The 10,356-nt window shown below is 49.9% G+C and overlaps 1 long non-coding RNA gene across 1 annotated transcript; it reads right to left on the bottom strand.

Annotated features, from left to right (window-relative positions):
* Positions 1 to 797: 797 nt before the first annotated feature.
* LOC125344673 lies at positions 798 to 9,761 on the bottom strand. The gene is made up of 3 exons (XR_007209618.1): positions 9,749 to 9,761; positions 5,428 to 5,431; positions 798 to 882 (listed from the first exon to the last, which is right to left on the bottom strand). It is a non-coding gene; the product is annotated as an uncharacterized LOC125344673 (long non-coding RNA).
* Between the last annotated feature and the right edge of the window lie 595 nt (positions 9,762 to 10,356).

Below are 10,356 nucleotides of genomic sequence, written 5' to 3'. Positions count from 1 at the left end.
TGAGAATAATTACAACAGTGGTATAACTCTTGTGTCCCTAACGTGGGGTTCATGTCACTTGGCATCTTCTTATATGGTCCTATGGGTGTAGATATTGGGGTATTTTTCTCTCTTTACTATCATGACTGGCCTATTCCTGTACTAGCTATTCCCTATGAGGGACACCATAGGGTTTATGTTTCTTTGGGTCTGGGTCACTTCACTTAGTGTGATTTTTTTCCCAAGTGTTTCCATTTCCTTACAAATGGTGCAGAGTCATTCCTTCTGATGGAGGCATACAATTCCATTCTTTACATGTACCACATTTTCTGGATCCACTCGTCTACTGAAAGGCATCTAGGTTGGTTCCATGTTTTAGGGATGACAGTTTGTGCTGTGATGAACATAGTTGCCTCCAAACCCACTGCAGTTCTTACATGCCCAACGCCTTTTTTTCCAGATAGGATAGGTATCTCTGCCATTCAGCGCAATACACAGGTGGATTGAAAAGGTCTGGACCCAACTGGATATAATGGAGGATTGTGGCCACGTGTCTCTGACTGGAGCAACAGCCCCTTCCTGTGTGTCTCTTTTTGCGATAGTCTCCCAGAACATGCATGCCCACTTCATGTGCCTTTGAACTTGGGGAAGACATGCATGCCATGGCTGAAGGGAGGCCCATGCTCCAACTCCAGAAAGGGAAGAGCCACCAGCACCCCAACCTTTGCTGAATAGCAGGTGTCCTTTTTCCAGTTTTCTGAGCCAGCTCTGGAGTTGGAACAAAGCTGGGATTGAGGTGTCAACCCAAGGTGTGTCTGTCCTCCATGGGGGTGGACGCACTGTCCAGTTTGGTGTCTGTGACCCTCCAAAGCTACCCGAGCTCCCCTGCCAGGTAGGCCCCAGCTCTGAGGCAGGTAGGGGCCACTTCAGTGGTATCCTGGGGATCGGAGTTGGGACACCCAAGAAATGGTGACTGGCTGTCTACATACCTCATCTCCTCACTCGTTCCTCTCTGCTCTCCTCTGCTCTGCTCAGCTCCCCTCCCCTTCCCTCCAACCCTTCCCCTCTGTTGACTTCGTGATTATTTATTGGTGTTTTAAACAAATTTTTCTGAAATCATGTGCATGTAATGTTTCTGCTTCTCCTGGCGTTTCGTTAAGCTTCAATGTGTAGAGTGGGGAGCAACAGGAAGCCCCTCTCCCCAGGGTCCTTACACGGCTGTTTGGGATCTTGGCGCTTGGGGGGCATGCTGGGGTGCAGGCCCTGGAGTTTGGGAAATGTTCTTTTCACAAGCTTCTGTTTGCTCAGTTTCCTTCCTTCCTTCCTTCCTTCCTTCCTTCCTTCCTTTCTTCCTTCCTTCCATCCTTCTTCCCTCCCTTGCCTTCCTCTACCCATCTCTTACTTTCTGCCAGTACTGGGGCTTGAACTCAGTGCCTTGGCACTGACCTGTAGCCTTTTGCTCAAGGCGTATGCTTTACTGCTTGAGCCACAGCTCTGCTTCTAAGGCTTTTTATTTGTCTCTTCTGTTACTTCTTCTTTTGATTTACCTCTTCTTTTTGGAGATAAGAGTCTCACAGATTTCCCAGGCTGGCTTTGATCCACAGTCCACACATCTCAAATGGCTTCTAAGTGTTGCATTTTTAATGGTTTGTCCTTTTATTCTTGGTTTCTCGATTTTGGAATTGCCTCTCCCTTCCACAGTTTTCTTACCCATATAAACAATATCCAGGGTACTTGGATGTAGTACAGTCGTTGAAAGGGTACAGCCACAGCAAGGGAAACAAAACTAGACAAACCACTGAGTCAAACAAACAGACAAGGAAAAAGAGAGAGAGAAAAAAAGGAAGGATACCACGAGTTCACATGGCATGCTGAGAATAATTAAAAGAGTTGTATAACTCTTGTTTCCCGTAACATGGGGTTCATTTCACTTGGCATCTTCTAATATATCCCTATGGGTGTAGCTATTCTGGTATTTTGGTCTTCTATCATGCCTGGCCTATTATGTACTTGCTATTCCCTATGAAGGCCACCATAGAGTCCATGATTTTTGGGTCTGGGTCACTTCAATTAGAATGATTTTTTCCAAGTGCTTCCATTTCCTTACGAATGGTAGTGTCGTTCCTTCTGATGGAGACATACAATTCCATTGTGTATATGTACCACAATTTACGGATCCACTCATCTACTGAGGGGCATCTAGGATGGTTCCATGTTTCAGCGATGACGAGTTGTGCTGCGATGAACCTAGTTGCCACCAAATCCACTGCAGTTCTTACAAACCCAACGCCTTCCTTCCAGATAGGTCTGTATCTCTGCCATTCAGCACAATAAATAGGTGGAGAGAAAAGGTCTGGACCCAACTGGAGAAGTTCCAAATAGCAAGCCAGTGTGGCTGGGCCGCCTTGCTCTGTGGCCTCTCTGGTAATACCGTGTGGTACACGGCTTTTTGCCAGACCTGAGGGTTTCTCCTGGGCTTCTATTTGCGTCTCTTCTCCAGGATGCTCCTGACCCGAGGAGGAATCTTGGCCTCTCTGAAGCTTATGGTCTAAATCTGTAAAAGGCTATTGAGTGACATGGTATTTATTGAGCAAAGTAGCAGTACCTTGCCCTGAGTCCTTTCTGTGTGCATGGCTACACACAGTTCATAACTAGTCAGCCAATAACAAAGAGTAGGTTAGGCTGTGTGTCAGGCAGAATGAACAAGGCTCATGCTGCAATGTGAAGACCAAGATGCAAGCAGCTTCCAATACTAAGCCTGTTTCCTGGTATCCTTTCTCCCTTGGCCCTTCCCCTCCACCCTTTCTACCCTTCCACCCAGCAACTCCCTCCCCTAGACTCATCTACCAGGCCTAGATTAGGACCTTATTCTATTTCAATCGGGTAATAACAAAGTAATATGAATTACTCCTAGTTTACAATATCTTTCTGATATTGTACTAATTATTAATTAGCAGCACTACAAATTAAACTATCTTATACCCAGGCTTCTGTGTATCTGTCAGCTATTATCACAATGCTGCATAATGCCACATAACAGCCCAACAGCTACCACAAAGAAGGCAGTTGCCCCTTACTACCGCCTGGCTCCGAGCCTCAACATTCCAGGGCTCCTCTACTGTCTCTCAGACTTCTCTATTGTCTCTGACATTTCTTGGTCCAGCACACATGTGGAAGGGAGCAAGACCTGCCACAAAAGCACAAGAATCTGGCTCTGGTCATGTCCTCTGAGACAAGATGAGGATTAAAGGCAGCCTGCCCCAGCCTGGTCAACATCACCGTGGTGAAGGGCGTCCACCCTCCTTGAATCTGGTCAAACACTGGAACTCAATGGCCAATACAAAATGGTAGCAGTAACTGGGCCACAAATGCCAGGACTTAGGAGTCTGGAAGCTTCCAGTTCCCATCTCCCTGGTGCATAGGAAGCTTAAGGAGTCCCATGGAGATGCCCATGTAGACAGAAACCAAGGCCAACACACCTTGTCAGATTTGTGAGTGCGCCATGTCGGAAGAGCCCCAGCTGAGTGGCCCCAGCCTACATCCTGTGGAACACATCTGTGCCACCGTGTCAGGACCTACTTGGTTGCACGCTTGTGTCCTGGGTCAATTAGAATGGTTGCTCTGAGTTCCAGAGTGTTCGGGGAGGCATGTTGCATAACTATAGACAACCAGAATAGACTGCTGGGTGCAAAGCCAAGGAAGAAGTCAGGAGAGGAGGCCCCAGTAGGATGCCACAGAGGAGCAGACGAAGGCCCTCACCATCACCAAGCGACCACTCCCACTGCCCTGTGGCTGGGGACAGACACCCAGTGGTTAGCCATGATATTTTGAACTGCCCCATAGAGATCATCCTATGTTAAGAAAATGAGGGAAACTTTCACCAGCAAAACAAATACTCAGTCCAATTCACTATAAGGAAACATATTCAGAAAACAGCCATAGAAGCGGGGCCTTAGGTTCTGTTGGTTACATATGTATATACATTAGTCAAAATACCTACAACCGAACAATTATACTATAAAATTTAATTACCTTGTAACTCATGAGTACCACGAATTTTCAAATGATTAAAAACCAAGTGCTTCTCAAAAAGGTATACATTTAAAAGTAGCTACTGACTTGGATACAAATTACCAGTGCCCAGTTTGACTCTTGAAAAAACATGCATTCTAAATCAACACCCAAAACTGGAGGAAAAGAGAACTATTATCCCATGAGGGTCTTCTTCAGCACGAATACCATGAACATTCTTTTAACTACTAAAGACGGAAGTGGAAGTGCACCTACACTGAACCACAAATGGACTGTAGTGAATAATACACCATTCAGAGGGAATGAGAGATGGTAATGTGTGCTACGTGTGGTCATTGAAAGTACAGAACAGGGGTGTGTATGCAGGTCATAGATGAGGCCTGGCATTTATTGTTCTTATCATGATGTGGAAATGAAATTCCAAGTTAATGTCCAGTTTTCTTTTTCCTACAGGTAGACAAACTGATTGAGAATAAGATAAAGAGAAGATTTGGCATTTCTCAGGGATGCCTCCGTGTATTGCAAAGGTGAACTGAGATCTAGGGTGATAAAAAGACATGATACTACACACATGAAGGTACAAAGAAGGCTCAGAAGAGAATGACACCAAAGGCAGAAAATGTAACACTGTTGGCAGACTTGAAACAAGAGGTTTTTTTGGAATTATCACAGAGGAAGTAAAGAGATGATGGTATTAATAACAGAAATACCTGCATAGTTTGAAAATATCAGAAAAGTAACTAGAGATAGTTAGATAGATAGATAGGTAGATAGATAGATAGATAGATAGATAGATAGATAGATAGATGGCTTAAAATTGATTGGAAACTGAGCTCTCACAGAGGTTGTTATGGAGAGGATACTTGGCAGTATTTCCCTGAACCAAGGTGGAAGGTCTAGATATTAAACAGTGATAGTCAAGAATTGCTAGAGACAAGGTCTCTGGGAGAAGTTCAGATTGGCCTTGAGATTAAACAGTGCCAGTTAAGAATTGCTAGAGCCAGGGTCTCTGGGGAAGGTGAGATTGGCCTTGACCAGGGGAACCTGGTGTCTCTGCCTGCCCTAGGCTGAGCCCACAGGTGTGGGCCATCAACACTGATCTTTTCCCCTTCCCTCCCAGACCCCCTAGTTAGGGTGTGTTCTGATGTTGGCTGGTTTTTCCCATGTCCTTCTTCATTGGAATAGAGTTGTATTGATTTTTTATCTTTCTCCATAGATTCTAGGGAATCTTCAGCTCCTGAGATTCAATCCTTTGCTTCAGTTAGTCGGGACTGTAGGCTAGCTACTTGATTTTGAATCTCTTTTCCTTCTGACTGGTCTTTCCTGCTGATTTCCATGTCCTTGCTATAATTACCTCTTAGGTCCTGCATGAACTTCTTTACTTCATTAACTTAACTCAGGTCTGTTCTTGAACACAGGGCTGGGCCTCGAAAGCCCAGCCTGTGCCTTGAAATTGGGCCTGAGCCTTCTAATCCAGGCTTGGGCCTGGAACTCTGGTGTGGCCATTGAACTCATTGTCTTGGCTTTGAACTTGAAGCCTGGGCCTAGAACTCGTGGCCTGGGCCTTGAACTCAGGCCTTGAACTCAGGGCCTTGGCCTTGAACTCAGGTCTGGGACTTGAACTAGGGTCCTGGGCATTGAACTTGGGCCTTGGCCTTGAACTCGGGCCAGGGCCTGGAATTCCGGGCCTGGTTCTTGAACTCAGGCCTTGGGCTTTGAACTCGGATCCTGGGACTTGAACTCAGGCCTTGAACTCACAGCCTTTACCTTGAACACATGTCTGGGCCTAGAAATCAGGACTGGGCCTTGAACTCAGAGCCTAGGCCTGGAATTCCAGGCCTGGTCCTTGAACTCAGGGGCTGATCTTTGGAACTTGGGTCTGGGCCTTGAAGTTGTGTCCTGGGCCTTGAACTCAGGGCCTGGGCCTTGAACTCAGGGCCTAGGCCTTGAACTCGGAGCCTGGACCTTGAACTCAGGGACTGGGTCTTAAACTCGCGGCCTGGGCCTTGAACTCAGGGTCTGGGCCTTGAACTCGTGGCCTGGGCCTTGAACTCAGGGTCTGGGTCTTAAACTCAGGGCCTGCGCCTTGAACTGGGGGACTGGGCCTGGAACTTGTATCCTGGGCCTTGAATAAGGGGTCTGGGTCTTGAATTTGGGGCCTGGGCCTTGAAGTCCGTGTCTTTGGGTCTTGAATCCATGGCCCGGGCCTTGAACTAAGGTCTTGGCCTTGAACTGGGGGCCTAGGTCTTAAACTCAGGCCTTGAACCCACGGCCTTGGCCTTCAACTCAGGTATGGGCATTGAACATAGAGCTGGGCCCTGAACTCAGGGCCTGGGCCTTCTACTCCAGGCCTGGGCCTTGAACTCAGATGTGGGCCTTGAACTCAGGGTCTCAGTCTTGAACTTGAATCCTGGGCCTTGAACTAAGGCCTTGAACTCACGGCCTTTGCCTTGAACTCAGGTCTGGGCCTAGAACTCAAGGCTGGGCCTTGATGTCAGGTCTGACCCTTTAATTAGTGTCCTGAGCCTTGAACTGGGGGCCTTGGCCTCGAACGCGGGGCATGGGTCTTGAAATCAGGCTGCAACTCACAGCCTTTGCCTTGAACTCAGGTCTCAGCCTTGTACTCAGGTCTGGGCCTTGAACTCAGGGGCTGGGCCTAGAAGTCAGGTCTGTCCCTTGAACTTGGGTCCAGGGCCTTGAACTGGGGGCCTTGGCCTTGAACTCGGGGCCTGGGCATGGAACTCCCGGCCTGGCCCTTGAACTTGAGTCTGGGCCTGGAACTCAGGGCTGGGGCCTTGAGCTCAGTGTCCTTGAGCCTTGCACTCATGGCCTGGGCCTTGAACTAAGGTCTTAGCCTTGAAATGGTGGCCCAGGCTTGGATCCCAGGCCTCTAAACAACAGCCTTGAACTTAAAGTCAGGTCAGGCCTTAGAAACTGGACTGGGCCTTGAACACAGTGCCTGGGCCTTGAAATTGGGCCTGAGCCTTCTGCTCCAGGCCTGGGACTTGAACTCAGTTGTGGGCATTGACCGCATTGTCTAGGCCTTGAACTTGAAGCCTGGGCCTAGAACTTGGGACCTAGGCCTTGAACACAGGCCTTGAACTTGGGGACTTGGCCTTGAACCCAGGTCTAGGCCTTGAACTCAGGGTAGGGCCCTGAAGTCAGGTCTGACCCTGGAACAAGGGTCCTGGGCCTTGAACTCGTGGCATTGGCCTTGAATTAAGAGCCTGGGCCTGGAAATCTGGGCCTGGTACTTGTACTCAGGGTTTGGGTCTTGAACTTGAGTCTGGGCCTTGAACTCCTAGATCTGGGACTTGATCTGGAGTTTGGGCTTTAAACTTAGGGCCTAGAACTTCAACTTGGGGCCTGGGACTTGAACTCAGTTGTGGGTCTTGAACTCATTGTCTGGGCCTTGAAATTGGGACCTTGGCCTAGAACTCGGGGCCTAGCCCTTGAGCACAGGCGTTGAACTTGGGGCCTTGGCTTTGAACCCAGGTCTGGGCCTTGAACTCAGGGTAGGGCCTTGAAGTCAGGTCTGACCCTTGAACAAGGGTCCTGGGCCTTGAACTAGGGGCCTTGGCCTTGAATTCAGAGCCTGGGCCTTGAACTCCAGATCTGGGACTTGATCTGGGGTTTGGGCCTTAAATTGAGGGCCTGAACCTTCAACTTGGGGCCTGGGACTTGAACTCCAGACCTGGGACTGAAACTAAGATCCTGGACCTTGAAGTCTAGACCTGGATTTTGAACTCGGGTTTGGGCCTTGAAATCAGGGCCTGGGTCTTGAACTCAAGTTTGGGCCTGGGACGTTTATCCTGGGCCTTGAGCTCGGGGTCTGGTGATTGAACTAAGATCCCTTGGTCCTTGAATTCATGGCCTTGGCCTTCAACTAAGGTCTTTGCATTGAAGTGGTGGGCAAGGCCTTGAAATCAGGTCTGGGCCTTGAACTCGAAGACAGGGTCTTGAACTCCAGATCTGGGCTTGAACTCAGGTCTGGGCCTTGAACTCAGGGTAGGGCCCTGAAGTCAGGTCTGACTCTTGAACAAGGGTCCTGGGCCTTGAACTCGAGGCCTTGGCCTTGAATTCAGAGCCTGGGCCTGGAAATCTGGGCCTGGTATTTGTACTCGGGGTTTGGGTCTTGAACTTGGGTCTGGGCCTTGAACTCCAGATCTGGGACCTAATCTGGGGTTTGGGCCTTAAACTTAGGGCCCAGACCTTCAACTTGGGGCCTGGGACTTGAACACTAGGCCTGGGCCTTAAACTAAGGTCCTGGGATTGAACCCAAGATCTGGAACTTGAACCCAGGTTTGGGCCTTGTACTCAGGGCCTGGGTCTTGAACACAGGTCTAGGCCTTGGACGTTCATCTTGGGCCTTGAGCTCGGGGTCTGGTCATTGAACTAATTTGCCTTCGTCGATGAACTCATGGCCTGGGCCTTCAACTAAGGTCTTTGCATTGAAGTGGTGGCCAAGGCCTTGAACTCAGGTCTGGGCCTTGAACTCAGATGTGGGCCTTCAACTCGGGGCCTGGGCATTGACAACAGTGTCCTTGGACCTTGACCTCATGGCCTGGGACTTGAACTAATGTCTTGGCGTTGAATTGGTGGCCTAGGCCTTGAACTCAGGCCTTGAACCTACTGTCTTGGCCTTGAACTCAGGTCTGGCCTTGAAATTTGGCTTGAGCCTTCTACTCAAGGACTGGGCTTTGAAGTCAGGTGTGGGCCTTAAAGTGATTGTCTCGGCCTTGAATGAAGTCTGGGACTAGAACTCAGGGACTGGGACTTGAACTCAGGCCTTGAACTCTTAGCGGTGGCCTTGAACTCAGGGCTGGGCCTTGAACTCAGGTCTGACCCATGAACTAGGGTTCTGGGCCTTGAACTCGGGGCCTTCGGCTTGAACTTGGGACCTGGGCATGGGACTCCAGACCTGGTACTTGAACTTGGGGCTTGGGCCTTTAACTCGGGTCTGGGCCTTGAACTAGGATCCTGGGCCTTGAACTTGGAGCCTGGGCCTTAAACTCAGGGCCTGGACCTTGAACTCAGGCCTTGAACTCGCGGCCTTTACCTTGAACTCAGGTCTGGTCCTAGAACTCAGGGCTGGGCCTTGATGTCAGTTATGACCCTTCAATTAGTGTTGGGACTTGAACTGGGGGCCTTGGCCTTGACTCAGGGCCTGGGGCTGGAACTCCTGGCCTGGTCCTTGAACTCATGTCTGGGCCTGGAACTCAGGGCTGAGGCCTTGAGCTCGGTGTCCTTGAGCCTTGCACTCATGGCCTGGGCATTGAACTAAGGTCTTTGCCTTGAAAAGGTGACCAAGGCCATGAACCCAGGCCTCTAACCAACAGCCTTGGCCTTGAAGTCTGCTCAGGCCTTGGAAACAGGTCTGGGCCATGAACACAGGGCCTAGGCCTTGAAATTGGGCCTGAGCCTCCTACTCCAGGCCTGGGCCTTGAACTCAGTTGTGGGCCTTGAACTCATTGTCTTGGCCATGAACTTGAAGCCTGGGCCTAGAACTCGGGACCTATTCCTTGAACACAGGCCTTGAACTTGGGGACTTGGCCTTGAACCCAGGTCTAGGCCTTGAACTCAGGGTAGGGCCCTGAAGTCAGGTCTGACCCTGGAACAAGGGTCCTGGGCCTTGAACTCGAGGCCTTGGCCTTGACTTCAGAGCCTGGGCCTGGAAATCTGGGCCTGGTACTTGTACTCAGGGTTTGGGTCTTGAACTCTGGTCTGGGCCTTGAACTCCCAGATCTGGGACTTAATCTGGGGTTTGGGCCGTAAACTTAGGGCCTCGAACTTCAACTTGGGGCCTGGGACTTGAACTTACTTGTGGGTCTTGAACTCATTGTCTGGGCTGAAATTGGGGCCTTGGCCTTGAACTCCTGGCCTAGGCCTTGAACACAGACCTTGAACTTGGGGACTTGGCTTTGAACCCAGGTCTGGGCCTTGAACTCAGGGTAGGTCCTTGAAGTCAGGTCTGACCCTAGAACAAGGGTCCTGGGCCTTGAACTAGAGGCCTTGGCATTGAATTCAGAGCCTGGGCCTGGTAATCTGGGCCTGGTATTTGTACTCGGGTTTGGGACTTGAACTTGGGTCTGGGCCTTGACTCCAGATCTGGGATTTGATCTGGGGTGTGGGCCTTAAACTTAGGGCCTGGACCTACATCATGGGGCCTGGCACTTGAACTCTATTCCTGGGCCTTAAACTAAGGTCCTGGGCCTTGAACCCCAGATCTGGACCTTGAACTCAGGTTTGGGCCTTGAACTCAGGGCCTGGGTCTTGAACTCAGGTCTGGGCCTTGGATGTTTATCCTGGGCCTTGAGCTCGGAGTCTGGTCATTGAACTAAGTTC

Source organism: Perognathus longimembris, unplaced genomic scaffold (assembly GCF_023159225.1).
Source record: "Perognathus longimembris pacificus isolate PPM17 unplaced genomic scaffold, ASM2315922v1 HiC_scaffold_29, whole genome shotgun sequence".
Lineage (NCBI taxonomy): Eukaryota > Metazoa > Chordata > Mammalia > Rodentia > Heteromyidae > Perognathus > Perognathus longimembris.
The sequence above is the reverse complement of the archived record's forward strand: the minus strand, read 5'-3'. Positions and strand labels throughout refer to the sequence as shown.